A 21,925-nucleotide genomic window follows, 5' to 3' on the forward strand; every position below is an offset into this window, starting at 1 on the left:
AGCTCCAAATAAGTAAATCAACAAACAAACCTGATTTGCATCGTTTGCCAATTTCCGCAATATAAAGAATCCTACCATATCCAGTTTCAGGTTACCAACATGAAGTCATAGAAGCTGAGTTGGGAAGAAATGAACACAAGCAGTTCTCATGAGCCAGTTTGAACCAGCACCAGTCTATTTCTGCCTCACACCCAAGGACACTCTTGATACTCTTAAATATCACACTGTTGCTTTGGTTTATTGCATCTATAGAGGAAAGAGCAACCTACAACCTTTCGTCCTCTGGTAGCATGCAATTAGAGAGCTTGTGAAATACAGTCACATGCAAATGATCCATCAAGAAAAGTCAACACCGTTGGGAATGAATGTTAATTTTTTTTCTTTTGAACTTTTTGTTTTTTATTGGGGTATAGCCAATAACAGTGTTGTGATAGTTTCAGGTGAACAATGAAGGGACTCAGCCATACATATACCTGTATTCATTCTCCCCCAAACCCCTCTCCCATTCAGGTTGCCACATTAACGTTGAGCAGAGTTCAATGTGCTATACGATAGGTCCTTGTTTTTTATCCATTTTAAATATAGCAATGTGTATATAACTATCCCAAACTCCCTAACTACCCCTTCCCCCCATCCCCGGTAACCATAAATTAATTTTCTAAGTCTATGAGTCTCTTTCTGTTTTGTAAGTAAGTTCATTTGTATCATTTCTTTTTAGATTCTTCATACAAGGGATGTCATACACAATTTCTCCTTCTCCATCTGACTTACTTCAGTCAGTATGACCTTCATACGCAGTGCTATTGCAAATGGCATTATTTCATTCTTTTTTATGCAATTTGATTTATTTATTTTTGGCTGTGCTGGGTCTTTGTTGCTTTATGGGCTTTTCTCTAGTTGCAGCAAGCAGGTGCTCCTCTAATTGCAGTGCATGGGCTTCTCATTGCCGTGGCTTCTTTTGTTTCGGAGCATGGGCTCCAGGGCACAGGGGATTCAGTAGTTGCAGCACATGGGCTCAGTAGTTGTGGGTCCCAGGCTCTAGAGCACAGTTTCAATAGTTGTGGCACATGGATTTAGTTACTCCACAGCATGAGGTATCTTCCTGGATCTGTGTCTTCTGAATTGGCAGGTGGATGCTTTATCACTGAGTCCCCAGTGAAGTCCTATTTCATTCTTCTAAATGGCTGGGTAATTAGAATGCTAATTTTTTAATCTGCGTAGGATTGCAATTATAGTGAGGGTCCTGTGTAATGGATATGGATTCACATTTAAACTCTGTGGACATGGTGACTTGGGAACATGGATTCTTCGTTTAGAATGTTACTAATCTGATACAAGCAAAGTAATGTTTCCTCTATAAACAGGCTTTGTTAGGGCCCCAATAAATGGGAGCAGAAGTATTGAAAGAGAAATTGGAAATATACATAAACGGATTCTCTTTTTCACACTCCTTATTTATTTATGCACAGTTGAACCAGCTAATTCTTCTTAGATTTTGGCAGCTCCTAATGTTTTAATTTTCAGTCACATATTTATACTAACATTTATTGAGCAATCATATGTATTGAGAAAATCTATAAGGATTTAGGTCCAAATTATGGTTCATTTTAATTATTTGCAGTCCTCACACAAATATGACTGAAAATTGACATTGATTTTTGCTAAACAGAAGTCCAGGAGCCAATTATCTATGTAACTATTGCTTTCTTAAAAGCAGTTGCCTTGCCTATGTATCATGATATTTCTAAAATCTACCAGAGCCATTGGAGCTTTCAATAGCCTCCACATTAGCAGGATTGGAGGGGGATTGATTGCTGTAGTCAATATCATGTAGAACTAAGTCCAGACTGCTAGGAACAAATAAAGCCTAGCTCACAGTAGTGGGATATATGCCTCCTGGACAAAGTCAAGATTAGATGTGATATGCTGACACATGTTGAAGCCTCTAGCACAATTTTGGCACAGGTAGGTACTCTGCCATTACTGTGTTAATTAAATCTTCCATTTAATTAACTATAAACCTAAATATATGAAACAAGACCTCTGTAAAAGATTTTAAGGTTGAGAACATATTTTATAACAGGCACAACATTGAAGCAGTAAAGGGGGCGATATGACAATAGAGTCTTTGATGTTGATAGAAAGTCAAACTGGAAAATATTCATCCTTCAGAAGCTGAAATCCACCCACACTGGAAATTGTCACTAACGTACTCTTGCCCAGGAATAACACATATTCTGACCAATAAAGCTTGTCTTGTTCTTTCACTCTTAAATAGAAAGAGGGCAAGAAACAAAGAGAGGACAACTTTCAATTCTAACAAAGCCTGTTTGATATACATTTGGAACTTAACAGTGCAAGAAATACTGAACTAATTCAGACTCTAAAACAGTGAGAATTTACATGGCTCAGACTTTACACAGTCTAGAAAATCATTACTCTTCTGATATTCTAAAGCTCTACAAGGACCATCTCTTGGCATTGCATTATTTTATATCCATCCTGATGGATTAGACAACCTCCCTTTCACCTAGTTGTATTGCTTGACTTGTGATAGTCTCCTGGACATATCTCAATAATAAAGCATAATATGGTTGCATATTCCTTGTGAAAATTTCCTTTTTGGGGTCCTTTTAAATACTGGTTGTTGCTTTGCAAGAAAATACGAAGCTCCGTCATTTCTCAAAAGACAAATTTTTGCTTTACCCAAAGTGATAAGCAGAATAATGACCCTCGTGGACATCCAAGTCCTAATTCCTGGAAGCTGTGAGTATATTAGATTACATGGGAACAAAGGGGACTCTACAGATGTAAAGATTAAGAAGTGAAAATGTAAAGATTAAGGGTAAGGACCTTGAGATGGGGAGATTATCCTGGATCATCTAGGCAGATCTGATGAAATCACATGAGTCTTTAAAAGCAGAGATTTCCTAGCTAAGGTCAGTCTCAGAGGGAGATGTGGATATAGAAGAAGTGTAAGAGAGGTGTGATTTGAGGAGTTAACCTGCTGTTGCCAGCGTTGAAGATGGAGGAGGAGATCCAGGAGCCAAGGAAAGCAAGCAGTCCAGAGGACCTGGAAACAGATTCTCTCCTAGAGCTTCCAGAAAGGAATGCAGCCCAACCAACACCTTCATTTCAGCCTGGTGAAACCTGTGTCAGACTTCCAGAGCAACAAGATAATAAACAACTATTGTTTTAAGCTACAAAATTTGTGTAAATTTGTTATAGAAGTAATAGAAAACTAATATGAAAAGTGAAAAGTAGAAGTGAAAGTCACTCAGTCATGTCCGACTCTTTGCGACCACATGGACTATACAGTCTTTGGAATTCTCTAGGCCAGAATGCTGGAGTGAGTAGCCTTTCCCTTCTCCAGGGGATCATCCCAACCCAGGGATTGAACCCTGATCTCACACATTGCTGGCAGATTCTTTACCAGCTGAGCCACAAGGGAAGTCCAAGAATACTGGAGTGGGTAGCCTATCCTTTCTCCAGCAAATCTTCCTGACCCAGGAGTCGAACCAGGGTCTCTTGCATTGCAGGTGGATTCTTAACCAACTGAGCTATCAGGGAAGCCCAGAAAATTAATATAGCAAATATCAAAGGTATGCCCCACTGCTCTGTTTGCATGCCTTTTTTGAACAGTTACCTTCACTTTCAATGGCAAGTAATTGTATGCTCCTTTAAGAGACATCTCTTCTGATAATTAAACTCAGTACATGTAGTATCAACATGCAAGTAATTAAACTGAATTGACCGTAGCATAAGCGGCTATGACAAGTTCATGCATGCTCAGGCAAGAAGATCTACATTACAACTGCCACCTCACTGATAAGGACTATATGACTGTTCCAGTTTCAAAAATGTTAAACTATGAACAAACAGAATCTACACAATGTGGAAGCTAGGGATCATGCTTTCCAGGTCTTCATACCCCACTACTCCCACCACCAAATCCCCAAGCTCACAGGCACTACTTGCCTGGGGCCTGGAGACCCTAGCTTAACCTCTCAATTTCCTGTTTTGTAGACAGGAAAAATGATATCCATTCCATAGTTTCATCATAAGAGTGAAAGGTGAAATGACATGATAACTGTGGAGAGCTGTGGACATTACAGAGTAGCGTGCAGGAGACCAAGGTGTTCTGTCTACTTGTCACCAGACCAGACTCCTCACACCCTCTTTCCCTTTGTCTTCTCAGTTCATGTCCAATAGGCCCTCAGATCTTTCCATCTATCTTTTCCTTTTTCACTGCCCATTCCACATGCTAATGCTTAATTATTTTAATAGCCTCCTAATTGTTCTAACTCAAGCTGCTATTTCTTTTTTCTTTTAGTCAGTTTTACAAAAACAAAGGCTTTATCTCTGTCTTTCTTGAAGGCAATTCCAAACTTTCAGTGATTTGAAATTTTGACTAAAAAAGCACAAACCCTTTAGCCTGACCTCCAGGGTGCATAGAAATATTGCTTTCCATCAAAACACATCATATACCCAGCGTGTCTTTCTTGAGAGTGTTCTCCTGGCCCTTCTTTCCTCCTCTATGCATATCTAGGTTCTAAGCTTTTATGAGAATTGAGCTGAAGATACGGCTCTGTCGTGAAATTTTATTAGCCAACCCAGGCCTTGACTGCCCTCTCTGATCCTTCACATCACGTGTCAGATGCCTCTGAATTTTCTGACATATCCAGCACCATGCCCTAAATCATGTAAGATGGCAGCTGTTAACGGTCATGAAAATCCACCAGGTTTTTATTGTCCCTTGACTTTGTTACTGATTTACTGATGTATTTCACTTTGTCTGAAACAACTTTTCCTTATAGGTAACTAAATCCTGCCCACTTATCAAGGGCCAGCTCAAATTTTCCACCTCTCCTAAGAACTTTACTGCTCTAGCTCACTCCATACTCACTATTTGTACAACTGAGTTTGTTCTGTGCTGTGTCTCTACTTATCCAGTTGATGCATGTAACTCATGGTTTTTCTTCCAACCAAATTTTATGCTCTTTAAGACAGAAACCTTTATCACACTTTTTGGATATTAAAATTCCATCCCTGCCTCTTATTTGCTGTGTGACCTTGCAGAAGTCACTCAGTCTCTAAAAGCCTGATTTGTAAACTGGAGAAAATGTATGAGAAGGGACCTATCAAAGTGTCTGACACATAGTAAGTCCTCATTAAATGTTTATTGTTTGCACAATGTTGGTTTATAGGCTTCTATCCTACTCCATTCCCCGCCATGCTATCCACAGATACATAAAGCTACTCATTAGACTAATTATTTCATCCCTAAACTGGTGTAAGTCTAATCTTTGGGATGGTTTGTTGCTCACCACAATGACCACAACTAACGATATGCTATCAAGAAGATAGACACTCCCAGAGGTCTGGGCTTTGTTAGTGAGATATTGACGAGAAACACTGTCATCTTTTGATCCTGAACCTTATATTTTCCACCTATAATAACACTTGTCTTTTTTACAAGAGTTTTATGAGGTTCAAATGAGATAAATATGTGAAACTGTTTTACATGTTCTATACAGTACTATTAACATATATTATTATTCCAGTGTCCTTATTGATAATTCTCTTTTATTCAAATTGCTTTCCCAGGTACAGCAAAAGAGGTTACAAGATGCAAACTATTATATACAGGATGAAAAAACAACCAGGTCCTACTATAGAGCACAGGAAACTATATTCAATACCGTGTGATAAATGATAATAGGAAAGAATGTGAAAAAGAATATAAATATATGTATAACTGAGTCACTTTGCTGTAGAGTAGAAATTAAATCAACTATACTTAAATAAAATTAAAAAAATTTTTTTTTAAGTTATAGAGGCTCCAAACCATCCTCAATGATTACTCATTTATCCATTCATTCTCTTTGTCAACAAATATTTACTGATGTCCTATTATGGACAGGATAACTGGGCTATAATCACAAGGAGAGGACACGAAGAAGTAATATATCCACCCTCAAAAAACTTCATATTATCTTTTTTTTCCTTCTCACCTTTCACCTTAAACCATCCTGTTTATCAACTGAACATTTTACGTATCTGCACATGAGACAGGATGGGGTGGAGAAAGGAGCTGAGTAGGTGACACTGAAGAGGACTCATCTGTATGATCAACTCTGTTGTACCATGTGAACCACAAGAACTGTATTTATAGTGTAGTGAATCTTCTAGAGATGAAAAGTCTCAACCCCAGAAAGCAATGTCAAATTATGAAAAATCCGGAGGCAGGAGAAAACCACCAAAGGGTATTCTTAAAAAAAAAAAAGTCTACCTACTAAAGACTCTGATCACATATCATTATGACTCATAGTAAAATGATCCTTGGTGATTCACTGCTACTTATTTTTTTTTTAAGCGTGATAATTATCTTTACTGCTTAAATTAAGCTTTTCTTATTTCCAAAAACAATTTTTTAAACCCTTGAGGCTTTGTTGGATTTTTATTCCATTGTTTAATGTAAATACAATTAAATACTCTGAGTCTTTCAAGTCTAACATAAGAATTGGTCATACTTTTGTAATACAGGATTATTCTGAGTTTCTATTCTAGATCATTTTTTTTAAAGAACAAAAGATTTTTTTCTAATTGCAAGTTAGCTATAAAGCAGAATCTTTAAAACTAGAATATAAAATGAGATTTTAATCTGTTTCAAACAGTGAGCATTTCAAGATAAGCAAAGGAAGACAGAAACAGTGGTAGGGAAAAGTCTATAGTATATTTCACTGGCTATACTTAGACAAGTATTAACCTATTTCAAAACCTATATCACTTCATAGTAAATGAGTTTTGACATGTGCATGATTATGGTTATATTTTGAGTGAAAATAGCCTGGCCTGAGGCTGAGGCTCTTCCGAGATATTAACCACTTCAGATATTCTCACTACTGCATTTGTTCATTAATGAGTGAATTCATCTGATAGGTAGATTGGATGCAACTGAACTCTCAATTAAGTGATTGAGTTTCTCTTTTTAATGCCTGATAATTTGTGAATAAAGAAATAACCTGAAATACTCTAAGAATATCAAAAGCATATCTTCCAAAGACCAGCTCATCTGCTAAATATGGTCAGTCATTGTTCTTTGTTATTCTTTGAATTGCAATGAAGTCATAGAAAAATAAACCAAACTAAGAAAGAAAGTGTGCATTTCTGCACATGCAGTTTAACAATCTCAGCTCTCTTAGCAGAAAACTGTTCTTTGCCAAGAGTTTAATTAATTAGTACTGATATTAATTTACATCATGTGCTTAAATTAACCAAGTCACCTACTCCTCTGTTTCTTCATGTTTGTTTAAATAACTCTCCTAATATTTATGAAGTTGGACTGTCTTTTCTGACTTTATCAATGTATGAATATTATATTCTTGAATATAATATTCAATTATATACTGAATATATATTCAATGTATAAATATATATATACATTATATATATACCTGCAAATAGGCAAGGATACATCTTCAGAATTTTGTATGAAATCACAAACTCATTAAAAGGCTAGTGTTCAAGCCTATTGAAATACTAAAACAAGACTTACACCTGATACCTACTCACAGAATTCTGTGAAGTTTTAGAAAAACATCTATTCATAATGTCTGGCATGTCTGGAACATATTTAAAAGAAGCAGTACCTCAAATACTTAGGAACTATGGTGTTGTGAGTGTTCATTCTAGATTTGACCCTAATTATGATTTTTAGTCAGATTTTTATCTTCTCTTAAACCTCTGTATTTAAAGAAAGCGACTAAGAAGACAACTGACTGATCCATAGCAGTAATAAGTACACATTTTGAGTATAATTTTTTTTCAGATTTCTTGTATTATTTAATCTAGCCAATAAACTGCTGAATTTAGTGTTATTACTGATCTTATTTTTCAGATACAATACTCAAGCAGAGGACCAGGTAGTAGAAAAGCATAGTTCAGCTCAATGTATGCATATATACATACAGGGCCGTTGCTCAGAATTGTGAATGTGGCTTGAAGGAATTATAAATTTGAAGAAGTAAACCAGTAGCTCTATCAGTGAATACTATCAACATTATATGATTAGCCACAATAAAATACATATTAGTACTTTAGTAAGTACCAAACACTATTCTAAGCACATTACATAAAACTCTCTTAATCCTCCTAAATAAATTTCAGGTAGTTATTATTATGGTTCTCATTTTATGGATAAAAAAAAAAGCTGGGACACAGTGAAGTCCAGGGTCCACACAGATAGTAAGTGAAGGACCTGGGATCTAAACTCAGCACTCTGGATTTTAAATTTCTACAGAGGAAGGATCATTTTCAACAATCATGTGCTCCTGCCTTAAAGAATGTAGTAGATTGTATTTAGAAGTATGTATTAAGTATTTGCTGAATAGAATTATGACGGTAGTGAAAGTGTTTTGGTCAGGGGAATTTAGTGGGTCATTCTTCGTGAGCCACTGCCTCTAAAGTAAACCAAAGTTACTGCCTTTAATAGGTTTTTACTGGGGGAGGGCAATCAGGGCTCTAGTGAATGAAACAAGCTGGAAATATCATCACATCTTTTTCTGCAACTAGGAAGTTGGCTAATAGCTGGCTTTCTGAACCTGAGTCTCTTCAACAGTAAAAATAAGAATATTTAATATCCTGAGAAAGAGGTTGTAAAAATTAGATAATAAAGTGCTGTGGAAACTAATATATATTAGTTATAAAGAGGTTAATAATAATGCCTGTAATTATTATTATTTTTCTCATTATCTCCAAAGCACATTCTAGCTGAAGAATCAAATGGAACTAGAAGCTGGATCTTCAGATTTTTAATCTAGCTTGCCCAGACACTCATTGTTATTCTTCATCTCTGTAGTTATTAGGGACAAATTAGTTAATTTTCACATTCACCTAACTCCACCATCATGTTTTCAGTGCACACCATTTTTAAGTTCTTTTTTAAGCCTGATTGGGAAAATAATTTTGTGACGTTGCAGGAGAACAAAGCAATTTGGTCTTTCTGATTAAGGAGCTCTACTGATGCTACATCAGGATTAAATTCACCCTAGAAAGCAGATGTTACTATATCAAAACCACAAAATGTTATCAGGGCGGTTCCCTCAGAAGACACTTACTGGCAAAAACTTCTGACATTTACTATCAAAAAATTTAACATTTTTCTCCTTGTAAGAGTTAATGGTAGGCAGTTTAGAAAGTACAAATGAAAAAAAAGAATAAAATAAAAATTTTCAGAAATGTCATTACTGAGAAAAGCACAGGCCTATTGGGGCACAGTGCACGCAATATATATATAATTTGCACGTTACTTCTGCAATAGATATTCTTCATGTCATTAAATAGTCTTGTACAACATCACCTTAAAAGGCTATGTGGAATTCTGTTCCATTGATACACAGTAATTTACTTAACTGAACATATGATTGCTTACAATTTATTCACTATTATAAGCACTCTTGCTATAAAAATTTTTGTGCACAGATACAGTTCCATTATTAGGATAAAATTCTGGAAGTGGAATCACCTGGTCAAAGTTTTAAATAGTTTGAATTCTCACCAAAGTACTTCCATCAATGAATCAACCTTGCCCAAAACAAAAAACATCACTAAAAACAATCTTTGTCTGTTGTTGTTTTTCTTTAAATAATAAGTTTGCTAGGTTTTAAACCCCTGTATTTTTTTGGTTACTCTCAATATCCAATTTTTAAACTATATTTATCTGTCTTTCATATTCTTCTTTTGTGAAATGCCTGTTCATGTTCTTTGTTACTTTCATATTGGATATTTTTATTATTTATTTCTGTGAACTCTTTATGCAGTAATCCTTTGTTATAGATGCAGCAATAGATTCATCAGTCTCTTTTGATTTTGAATCTTTGATGTTTTTACAAAAAAAACTCAAGGTTTTCACTCTTATGTAATTTAATCTGTTACCTTTGGCATCAAACTTAGAAATTTCCACTCTATACAGAGATTATAAGAATATTAGCAGTTATACTCTGGCATTGAAACGTTTTGGTTTTAACATTTAGGAATACAATATCTCTGGCATCTGTTTTTGGACTTTACTTGAGTTAGGAATACACATTTACATAGAAACCCCTGCATCAAAGGATAGGTATAATATATATTTTGTATTTTCTGCCTCAAAAGATTAGCTATTTGTTACAACATCATTTATTGAATAATTTTGCTTTTCCTCATTGATTTGAAATGCCACTTTGTTCACATGCTACACTCTTGTTTCGTTTGTGTGTGTTGTATGGATCCAGCCTCTCTACAGCAGATTGCAAATATGCTATCAGCTCCAGGCCACAGAGACAGAACACAGTCAAGACGTGTTCTTCTAGGGTCACTTTCTGTCCTGTGACTCCATGTTGTTGTTTTTTTTTAATTTCCCCAAATTATGCTATCTGTTTAATAGTAGTCATAATTTTGTTACAATTTTGCACTAGCATTTAGATATTATAACACTTGTTTGATTTAAAATAACATGGCTTTCAGAATTAATCAACACTGGTTAGCATCGTGTTGGTGTACATCACATAGGAATTTTCATTTTGGAGGGTTTTTTTAAGATTTCCAGGAAAATATTGTAGAATAAAGCAGGATCACAGAATCTTCCAAGCTCCCCAAGAAAAGTGAATAAACTTGGACTACAGAATTTGAAAAGAGGTGAATAGGAGGGAAAATTTTTTGACGGGGCATAGTATGACAATTATAGCTTCCAACTCTTCCCCAGATATAATCCGTAAGGAGAAAAAAGATGAGCTAAACATTTTTACAGAGTAGGCTTAAGGAGCCTCTTGTTAGCTATGGGAAAAGTCAAGAGAAATTCTTCAAGAGTAGAAATATCTAAAATTAACTTAGAAGTTTGTCTGAGGCAGAAGGTCAGTAGTACTCACCATCTTACAGGTGCTATGGTGTCTTGGGGTGGTATGCCAAAGCCCATGGATGAGATATGCCTCTGGTTTACTGGACTGGGCCATGAGACAGGACGTGTAACACCCCAGGAAGACTCTGCGGAACAAGATTTCCCAGCATGGACTGCACCAGGCCAGGAGTCCAGGTTAAGCTCACTTTCTTTCCCTTCTTTCATCTCTGCTATTACATTACAGAGAAAGCAAATTGAAAGAATAAAACTGCCGTGATACATTAGCCCAGAGGGGAAAGAACAATTAGGCCCCAGAGATAAGTGGGAAGAGAATTAGGGAGAACACACCCACACTTCATTATAGAAGACAGAGTGTTTGAACTAAGCCTTCTAAGTAAATCTGGACAAAAGGAATGTCACAGCAAGTAGACAAATACACCAGAGGAAGGAAGAAAGAGAAAGAAAGATATAATTCAGCAAATTTTTCTCTGAAATGAGGAAAAACCGATTTAACAGGTCAAATGGACACATTGTTTACTAGGAAAGATTGATATTGATTGCCAACATTGGGCATATACTGGTAACCTTATTGAGTATCAATGTCAAAAAGAGAATTCTTCGAAATCCAGGCAGACAAAAAAGTGAGGTTATCTACAGGTGAGAGGGTGGGTGTGTATCAGTGAGGCCTCATTGTTGTTCAGTCACTCAGTCATATCTGACTCTTTGCAACCCCTTGGACTGCAGCACGCCAGGCTTCCCTGTCCTTTACTATCTCCCAGAGCTTGCTCAAACACGTGTCCATTGAGTCAGTGATGCCACCCAACCATCTCATCCTCTGTCATCCCCTTCTCCTCCTGCCTTCAATCTTTCCCAGCATCAGGGTCTTTTCTAATATCTTCATAGCAATATTCAGTACTGTAAGACAGCAGAACAATGCTTACGATGCTCTGAAGGAGAGAAAATATGACTCAAGAGTATTGTTCCCTGCCAACTGGACATTCAGATACACAGGTGCATGCATTCGTCAGTGTGAAAGCATTCAGGGAGAAGAACTCTTCTTAAAAAACACTTTTAACAATGAAAGCTAACCAACTTGGACGGGACTCAAAACTAAAGTTTCAGCAAAAGAGACTGTAGGGGAAAAGACTGATGATGGTCATTAAGTCTGTTTAAATATATAAATTAAGACTAAAAAAATTGGGAGACTGTACTTTCAGAATCGGACATAAATACTATAGATTCTAACAAAGTGAAAATAGTATAAGCAACAAAAATTGCAAGACTGGAGTGGAAGAGGTGAAAGTGTAAGATTACTAATCACCTTTCTTTCATTGCATGAAGTCAATCCATACATTGTCTAAAATTGAAACATATAGCTTAAAAATAAAATTCCATCCTCTTTGCCTAACCAATGTCTTCCTGAGGTAAAAATAAATATTTCTCTTAATTTCAGTAATTCCTTCAGTTTCATTTTCATTTTTTTCTTGCGTTATATTTGCAGTCCGTGGGGTCACAAGGAGTCGGACACGACTGAGCGACTTTACTTTCTTTCTTTCTATAGTTCCTTTTGGAGAAGGAAATGGCAACCCACTCCAGTGTTCTTGCCTGGAGAGTCCCATGGACGGAGGGGCCTGGTGGGCTGCGGTCTATGGGGTTGCAGAGAGTCAGACACGACTGGGCAACTAACACATACATTTGTCGTTGTTTAGTCGCTAAGTTATGTCCGACTCTTTGTGACCACATGGACTATAGACCACCAGACTTCTCTGTCCATGGGATTTCCCAGGCAAGAGTACTGAAGTGGGCTACCATTTACTTCTCCAAGGGATCTTCCCGACCCAGGGATCAAACCTATGCCTCTTGCATTGTAGATAAATTTTTTACTGCTGAGCCATCAGGGAAGCCACTGCATTATATTTAGGTCAAACGAAATATAACATTTCTATTTTAAAAGTAGTGTGCATAATATAATCTCGTTCTTGTTAAATTGCTTACCTATGTTCTATATGTCAGCCCAAACAATTGCCAACACATTTATCCACTCATTCAACCATCTTAAATAATGCAGAGACATGTCTGAAATGACATCACCATGATGTGAGGTAATGATGAGACTTGCCCCTTTACATTTGGTAATTTCTCTTTTGTCTAAAATTCATACGCCTATCTTATCATTTTTTTAAAAAAAACCTAGTAAAGTCACTACCTTTTTCTGATTAAATGATTACTTTTGTTTTTGTGTTTGTGTTAAAATATGCATAAAACAAAATCCATTGTTTCAGCCATGCCTAAGTGTAAGGCTTGGTGGTATTAATTACATTCACTATGTTGTGCAACCATAAATATCACCCATACCCAGAATTTTTCATCATTCCAAATGCAAACTTCGAGCACATTAAACAATTAACTCCCTATTCCGCACTCCTCCTGCCCATAGTAACCACTATTTTCCTTTCTGTCTCTATAAATTTGCCTATTCTAGGTCCCTCTTTTAAGGGGAATCATACAGTATTTGTCCTTTTATATCAGGCTTATTTCACTTAGCATAATGTTTTCAAAGTTCATCCATGTTGTAGCATATGTCATCTTCATTCCTTTTTAATGTTGAATCATATTCCATTGTATACATGTATGTGTATATATATGTGTGTATATGTATGCATATATATATTATATAATGTAATAAATGTATTACATTTCATTTATCCATTTTTCTGTTCATGGACATTTGGGTTGTGTCCACCTTTTGGAAACTGTAAATAATGTAACTGTAAATAATGTAACCGTGAACATTGGCATACAAATACTTGTTAAAGTGCCTGTTTTCAATTTTTGTGAGCATGTAGTCAGAAGTAGAAATGCTGGATTATATGATAATTCTGCTTAATTTTTTGAGGAACTGCCATAACGTTTTCCACAGTTGGCTACACCATTTTGCATTCCCACCAGTGATACACAACAATTCCAATTCGTCCACTTCCTTGACAAAGCTTGCTTTTTAAAAAAAAAAAAAAAATAGCCATCCTAAAGTAAGATCTCATTGTGGTTTTGATCTCCATTTCCCTAATGACTATTATGTTGAATGTTTTTTCATGTGTTTGTTGGCTATTTATAGATCTTTGGAGAACTATCTGTTCAAGTCCTTTGCCCATTTTTAATTTGAGTTTGTTGTTTCATTGCTATTGTGTTGGAAGAGTTCTTTATATATTCTGGATATTAAGCCCTGTATGGATTGCAAATGTTTTCTCTAACCTGTGGGTTGCCTTTTCAGTCTGTTGTGTCCTTCAATGGATAAAACTTCGCAATTTTGATGATATCCAATTTATCTGTTTTTTTTCTTTGTAGCCTATGTTTTTGGTGTCTTATCTAAGAAATGATTGGCAAGGCAGTGTCATGAAGCTTTTCCCTATTTTCTTCTAGGAGTTTTATGTCTTATCTCTCACGTTTAGACCTGTCATCTATGTTTAGCTAGTTGTTGTATGCAACATAAGGTAAGAGTCCAACATCATTCTTTTGCATGGATAGTCATTACTTTTTAATAAATGCTATCATTCAGCAATATAGCTTCTGACACTAAAGACTCACTCAGGAGAAAGTACAGTGAGAACCTAAGGGCCCTGGTGTACCTTCCTGACACAGTGACCCAGAGCTGCTGCTGAGCGAGTCTTCCCATTGCTCCCACTCCTCACTTCCGGAAGCTGCTACAGACTGGTACAAGAGCTGCTTTTTCTTTTTTAAACATCTAGAGGCACCTGTTCTTTGAAGTGGGTGTCAGCTGCAAATGTAACACCCATCATCACATGACATCTGTTTTTAGTTAGTGGAAAATGCTACAATACTTTACTCTCTTGCCACTCTGCTTGAAAATCCACAAACCAAATTTCCTATACGGGATCATTGTTTTTTTCTCAAACATTTTTCTCTTTTACATATCAAAAGACATCTTTTTTAGTATTTAAGTGTACTATTTAAAATCTTCAGTGTTTTAACTGGAAATAAACAAAACAGCATATTTTTAAAAATAACATCTTACATGCCAGCTGTCAGATTGGAAATACCAAAAATTCTTGGCAAAACTGGAATGTCAGATGAATGATCAATTAAAAAGTCACTACAGCAAATAAGACACATTCCATAAAAACAGAATATAACAGGTCAATGAAGATGAGAAATGTGACTTTTTGGTAACTGTTCCATCATAGTTTTTTCTAGTTTATATCAATTGTATTTTTTCTCTGAACAAATCAAACTTTAAACTAAGAATACATATCACATCTATCCAAAAATGTTTAATGATTTATATCAAATCATATCATGAAATATTGCTAGATCACTTATTTCTGCTTCTAAGACAGCTATAATTATCTGAAATAAGAAACAAACACTCTTAAAGTAGACTATAGGAAGAATCTTAGTGATTTTTAGTCACCTACCATCTAGCGCTATAGTATCTATTTCTTTCGTTCCAAATTCTTTATATTCTATGCATCTTCCTCAACTGGAATGAGAAAATATGACATGGCTTAGGTCGGCTAGATTAGGTGTGGGACCCAGTACAAAATGAAAATGCAAGGCTCCTTGATTAAAAATATATATATATATATATATATATATTATTAAGAATTTCAAGACAGCAACAGCAGAGCATTAAGCTACGTCAGGGTCATTCGCAGAGTTGGACACAACTTACTGACTAAACAACAACAAGGGCCGTTCTGAACGTGAGGCCCTGTGCTGCTCCCCAGGTTTCACATGAGAAGTCAGTGTTGAGTGTCCATGTTTCTGTATTCAGCTTTATAGATTTCTGAAGACTCAGTTGCAGAAACTGATTTCCAGATGCTGCCAAGAATTCATTTTCATTTTTTTTTTTCATATTCTAACCATCTTATCTCCTCCCCAGGTTGTGGTAGCCCCATCCCTTGACTGCTGAACAAACTTTCCACCTTCTAGATAGTTTCTATGAAGCTATGCTGCCCCATCTCCTCTTCAGCCTTTTTTCTAAACATGTATCTAGAATCCACTGAACTGAGTAGTTCATTCAACAGTAACAAAATCTTTATTAGATTGGCTTGGGTGGCCCCAAACAGATCCCGAGATGAGAGTTTGAGGCAAAATATTTACTTGAGAGGTGCAAGTTGGTAGGGGACTGGAGAACTGATACTGAGAAGAGATGGTGATTGTTTAGTCGCTAAGTTGTGTTGCACTCTTTTGTGACCCATGGACTGTAGTCGACCAGGCTCCTCTATCCATGGGATTCTCCAGGCAAGAATACTGGAGTGGGTTGCCATTTCCTTCTCCAGGGGATCTTCCCGACCCAGGGATTTGAACCCACATCTCCTGCATTGACAGGAGGCTTCTTTATCACTGAGCCACCAGGAAAGTCCACTGGGAAGGGATGCCAACCAATAAACACTGTGTGGTTAAGACAGCTGCTTCAGTCTCAGAAGTACTCCTTCTCCCTCAATTCAAGGACTACAGAGCTATAGTATTTATGCAGCAAATGTTGAGAATCAACAACTGAAGGTGTGGCATGTCAGTGTTTGGGGAGAGATATCAATCCTCAAGTCAGATGCACAGGGGGACAAAATAGCCTACAGTTTCTGGAAAGTATCCTCAAACTTGGAGATGCAGAAGTTAGAAGCCAGAACTTGGCAAGAGCACATTAAATGGTACATTCCAAGGGAGGGGCACTGATGGTAGTGACTCTTTGGTTTGTCCCGAGTATTGTTGTAAGTGCTAAGAATATGGACCATAAACAAAATCTAAGTTCAGAAGTTTGTATTCCTATCTAGGAAACAGACCATAAACAAACATATAACAAAAGATGGTAAGTGCTATAAAAATAAAATAAAACTAGTTATGGGAATAGGAAAGGGGAACTAGTTTAGAAAGGATGGTTGGGGAAAGCCTTTCTTTAATAAATTGATGTCTGAGCAGCAATCTTAGTAAGTTAGGGAGAAAGCCTAGGTGCAGGGAGATCCAGGCAACGGGAAGAGCAAGTGGAAAGACTCTAAGATAAGCATATAACAGCATGTTCAGGAAAGAGCAAGAAAGTCAACGTCAACTAGATTCTTGGGAGAAAGAAACAGTATGGCAGCTAGAAGAGTCAGAATAGTAAGCAGGGGTGATCATGTAGGGCTTTAGAGACCACAGTAAGGACTTGTTATTTCTTCATGTGTTATGGAGATGGAATGAAAGTAGAGTCTTTCACACAGAGATGTGAATTGATCTGCAGTATCACCAATAAAAATCGATGGTCATATTTTTTGTTGTTGTTTTCCAGCCTATATAGTAACAAGCAGCAAACGCTGGAGACCAAGTCTACCCAGCTTTTTTATGCTTCCTATAATCTAACTTCAGAAAACACTAAAAATAGTAAAGTAAACACATGGTCACCCATCCATTCATCCATACGATTGAGAAAGCCTTTCAGACTCGAGTAGCTCCTGCTCCCTAGGCCCCAGTGCCATCTGGGACAAGCTGCTGCGGGGTTTGTGGCAGGTGGAAGAGAGCACGTGTGAAGGGGCATAAGGCAAAAAGAGAAAGACAAAGGTGTTGTCCAACTTCATCTCTACTGCCTTTCATTTTTTTTTTCTCTTTTTCTTTTCTTTCCTTTCCTTTTCCTTTTGTTTGAATAATCTACCATAAAGCATGCCAATATAACACACGACAGTTCTTAACACAAACACAATAGTCACTTAATGTTGATGAATCACAAAAATCGACATTAATATGGGGGGAAGGGACTTCCCTGGTGGTTCAGTGGTTACGAATCCACCTGGCAGTGAATGCAGGAAACATCTGTTTGATCTCTGGTCTGGGAACATCCAACATGCCCCAAGCAACTAAGCCCATGTGCCACAACTACTGAGCCTGTGCTCTGCAACAAGAGAAGCTACTGCAGTGAGAAGCCCCTGCACCACAACTAGAGAATAACCCCAGCTCATCGCAACTGGAGAAAGCGCGCATGCATCAGTGAAGCCCCAGCAGAGCCTCAAATAAATAAATAAATAAAAATTTTTAAAATATAGGGGAGAAGAAAGCAGTAACTACGTCCAATGAACATTAGCATAAGCACTAGTTGGCCCCAAAAAACATAACACAAGGGATTTGCTTGTGCCCTGGAGGCTAAGACCAGAGACCAGGATCATCATAGTGAGTAAGTTATTTCTCCTCTGCTACAATATTAGACTGCTGTGATTATTGAAAATGGTGGCAGGGAACCAGGAGATAGAAAGGGGGGCTCCTTGTGTTGCTTCTTCCCAATGAACAAGCAGCAGATGAGAAAGAATAAGAAACACTTAGGCCACAAGATCCACATCCTGGCAAGCTCAGATTTCCATGGAAGACACAGAAAAACTGACTCCAGTCCTTTGTTCTATCTGTGATAAGACAACAGATAAGTTTTAAGTTATCTGCCTTTGAGACAGATTTCTTTCTTTCTTTTTTTTTTTTTCCTTTCTGTTCTTTATCATTCTAGTAAAGGCAGAAAAGCAGATGAGTCCTCTCTACATCGCTATAGGAAAGCATCCACTGTGGCAATAACAAAGGGTAGTTTTGTCCAGAGTAAAGCTGGGTATTGAGGGTTGCACTTTTGACAAAGGAGAAAGGAAAAGCCCCAGAGAGCTTCAGGGTGGAGCAATGTCTGTGATGTTGGGCAGCTGCCATATGCCTGCAGCAGAAAATAGGACTGGAGGACCTCAGGTGGCCCCGTCAAGACTTAGGTGGAAGGGAGCAATGCGGCCCCTGGAGAAGCCAGTCCAACAGCAGTGAGAGAGAAAGAGGCCTTGCTTGCTGATTGCTTGGGATTTGTAAAACGAGATATTTGGGAGGCAGCACTCTCCCAAGTGAGTTTCTTGGTGGTTCAAATGGTAAAGAATCTGTCTGCAATGCAGGAAACACAAGTTTAAAGATCCCCTGCAGAAGGAATTGGCAACCCACTCCAGGATTCTTGCCTAGGAAATCCCATGGACAGAAGAGCCTTGTGGGCTACAGTCCATGGGTCACAAAGTTGGACATGATTGAGCTACTAAACACCACCACCACTCTTCCAAGTAGTTTGCAAAATGTAGCTTTAGAAAAAATTAACCTCTGCCCAGAACAACTAAGAAGGCACATTTGAAGTAAATATCAAGATTGAAAGCCAGGAAAGAGAACCAGGACCCAGCTAGTCACCAGAATCTTCTTTCGCCACTAACTAAAAGGTGTAAAGACACAGCCCTGTCATGAAAAAGATTTTGACCAATAGAATCTTCTTGGTTTTTTAAATTTATTTTTCTTAGTCTCATTCAGAAACTGCAAACTTGGTGCATTTTTCCTGAGTTGTAATCTATCTGGTTTCACTAACATTAGCAAACATTGCTCTACAGAAATAGTTCTGCATGTCTAGTCCTCAATTTGTGATCCTAATTGAAGGTTGAATTGAAGATCATTCTTTGAGCTAGACTGAAAGTTTAATTTCTTATTTAGGCATTGCAGTTATAACACAGAGAGATTATGAACATTCTTTACCTACACAGCTATCTATCTCTCTTTTCATAGATATTAAGATTGAGGTAGAAATGGAGTGAGAAATAAAATAAATATTGCCTTGAATACAAATTGTAGAGAGTAGAATTTCTACTAGTAACAATAAAATCCTGTCTAGCAATACATTTTAAAAGACATTGATCATCATTTAAGATAGGAATATCATTTCTGGGACTGCCCTGGCTAAGTGGTGTATATAGGTAGTGATTCATTTATAACACAAATGTTCAAAAATTTTTTTTCTTTTATATGGATGAAAAGCTAAACTGTTTTTGATGCTTTAAAAAAGGTGTCTGCTTCTTCCACCTAACAAGTTCTAGAACTAAAAAAATTTTAACAAAAAAATAGAGAGGGGAAAATCTTCAAATCAATTCTTCATGATATTGTTTTGTTTAGTTGCTAAGTTGTGTCTGACTCTTTGTGACCCCAGGCTCCTCTGTCCATGGGATTTCCCAGACAAGGATACTGAAGTGGGTTGTCACTTCCTTCTCTAGGGCATCTTCCTGACCCAGAGATTTAATCCAGGTTCTCCTGCTTGGCAGGGAATCCTTTACCACTGAGCCACCTGGGAAGCTATGCACTCTTCATATTCAAACATAATAAAACTTCTTTAGAAAAGCCAACATCCCTCAGAGTTTCTATCATTATTTGTAAAGGATCTCAGACAGCAATAAACCATGTCCTTCCATCAAACAGAAAGAATAATAAATAAGATTTTTATACAATGCAAACAAGAAAACATAGGAAGTATTTGTTTAATTAAGGCCTGAACATTCACCTCAAGTTTGCAATCACTGTGCTCGTTGTCTTTACCGTCTTGAAACTGTTAGTTTTATTGGGAATAAAGAAAAAGAATTAGGGAAAAACATAAACAAAAACATAAACAAAAACCTCTCAAAATAGTATGCAAGACCTGAAAGAGATTAGAAAACTAGGAAACGTGATATATATTGACTCACCTGTATGCTTCTTTAGCATAGTGACCCTGTCTTATTCAATTTGTACTTTGTCATTTCTTCTAGTGTAGAGTCAATTGTTTAATGAAGAGCAAATCTTCATTGCCACAGGATAATTTGTCTTGGAAAAAGCTCACCTAAAGTAAACCTACGTAAAAAGAGGAAATAAAATCATTTTGTATAAACAAAAGATTTATTTTGAAAAATAAAATCGAAACTTATGAAATTATTTCATCTCATATCTAATGGTATACAAGTTAAAATTGCAATTGTGCAGTAATTACTGAAACAATGACTGAATCAAGAGCTGATTCTTTCTAAGGTTAAGTTTTCTGACAAAGATGCAGGCTAGCAAGGTATATAATTTGTTACCTGTCTGACATTTGCAAAATGATCATAGTTTGAGTCACTGAAAATTATTCGAGAACTTTGATTTTCCAAGGTGCTCTCTTAGCACACTGATATGCAAGTAAGTCTCTTTGAAATGCCTATTACGTTATCATTCTTGTCAATTATTTCTTCTTCGGTTATTAACTGATCTAGTTCTCCCAGGTCCTCATCTGTCTACAGATTTGTCTATAAATTGGAAGTTTTCCTTCATTGATTTCATTGGCTTTATTATAAGATTTCCAATTTCACTTCATAATCAATATGCACTGTATTTTATTTATACTGTTAGATATTTAAGAGAATAGCATATTCCATAGAGAACATGCTGGATTTTGACAACTTCAGCATCCTTAGGCAACATTCCTTGCTTTGGAGGATGAGAGACCAAAAAATGAAAAGAAATCCCTCTTATGTCCTCAATAAATACCTACTAGATTTGCAAGCAACTGTAAACAAATATGGAATAAATAAGCACACACTGACACAGAACATATACTGGTTTATGGAAGTTGGTATAAATGGACTGAGTTGTGAAAATTTTCAAGATTTAGCCACTGAAAGTACTTTTCATTGAAACTTCATGATCAACAACAAATTTACTCATAAAATATGACACAAAACTGCTAAAATTATGTGGGCTTATGGAGAAAGAGTCTGCAACATTTAGTCAAATGAATCTTTACTTTTACTGCGGCTATTTTCACCCAATGGTTAGTCCATTTTATCTTTACTCTGAAGAAGACACACTCTTTAGGATCATTCTGTATGTTTTAATGTCCCAGTAGGAGAGCAGTCTGGGACTTACTATTAGTTTAACTACAACAAACATTTACTCATCCCTGTTTCTCAGAGAGCATTCAGGCTGTTTGGAAAATGACCAGACAATTTGTGTGCTAGCCACGGGCACTCTAGCTATGTGAGAATGCATAAAAAATCTTATTAAATCCTAGGAATCCAATCCTAAAGGAGCATTCTTCATCCATGATGTGCTGTGACTCTAAGCAATTACTCTATTTTACAATATAAGCAATATATTGGAACCTACCATAAGGAGATGCTCCGGGTTAGACCCTAGGCTAGAGACAGTAAAAGATGACTTAAATGATGAGCAAGGGGTGTCACCTTTTCTGAATATGTTTATATAGACAATATGACCTCATGTTGGGCATTGCAA

The 21,925-nt window shown here is 36.8% G+C and overlaps 1 long non-coding RNA gene across 1 annotated transcript; it reads right to left on the reverse strand.

Annotated features, from left to right (window-relative positions):
• Nucleotides 1–992: 992 nt before the first annotated feature.
• Nucleotides 993–12,743, reverse strand: LOC122434222. The gene is made up of 3 exons (XR_006267303.1): nt 12,715–12,743; nt 11,225–11,229; nt 993–1,102 (listed from the first exon to the last, which is right to left on the reverse strand). It is a non-coding gene; the product is annotated as an uncharacterized LOC122434222 (long non-coding RNA).
• Between the last annotated feature and the right edge of the window lie 9,182 nt (nt 12,744–21,925).

This window comes from Cervus canadensis, chromosome 33 (genome assembly GCF_019320065.1).
Source record: "Cervus canadensis isolate Bull #8, Minnesota chromosome 33, ASM1932006v1, whole genome shotgun sequence".
Lineage (NCBI taxonomy): Eukaryota > Metazoa > Chordata > Mammalia > Artiodactyla > Cervidae > Cervus > Cervus canadensis.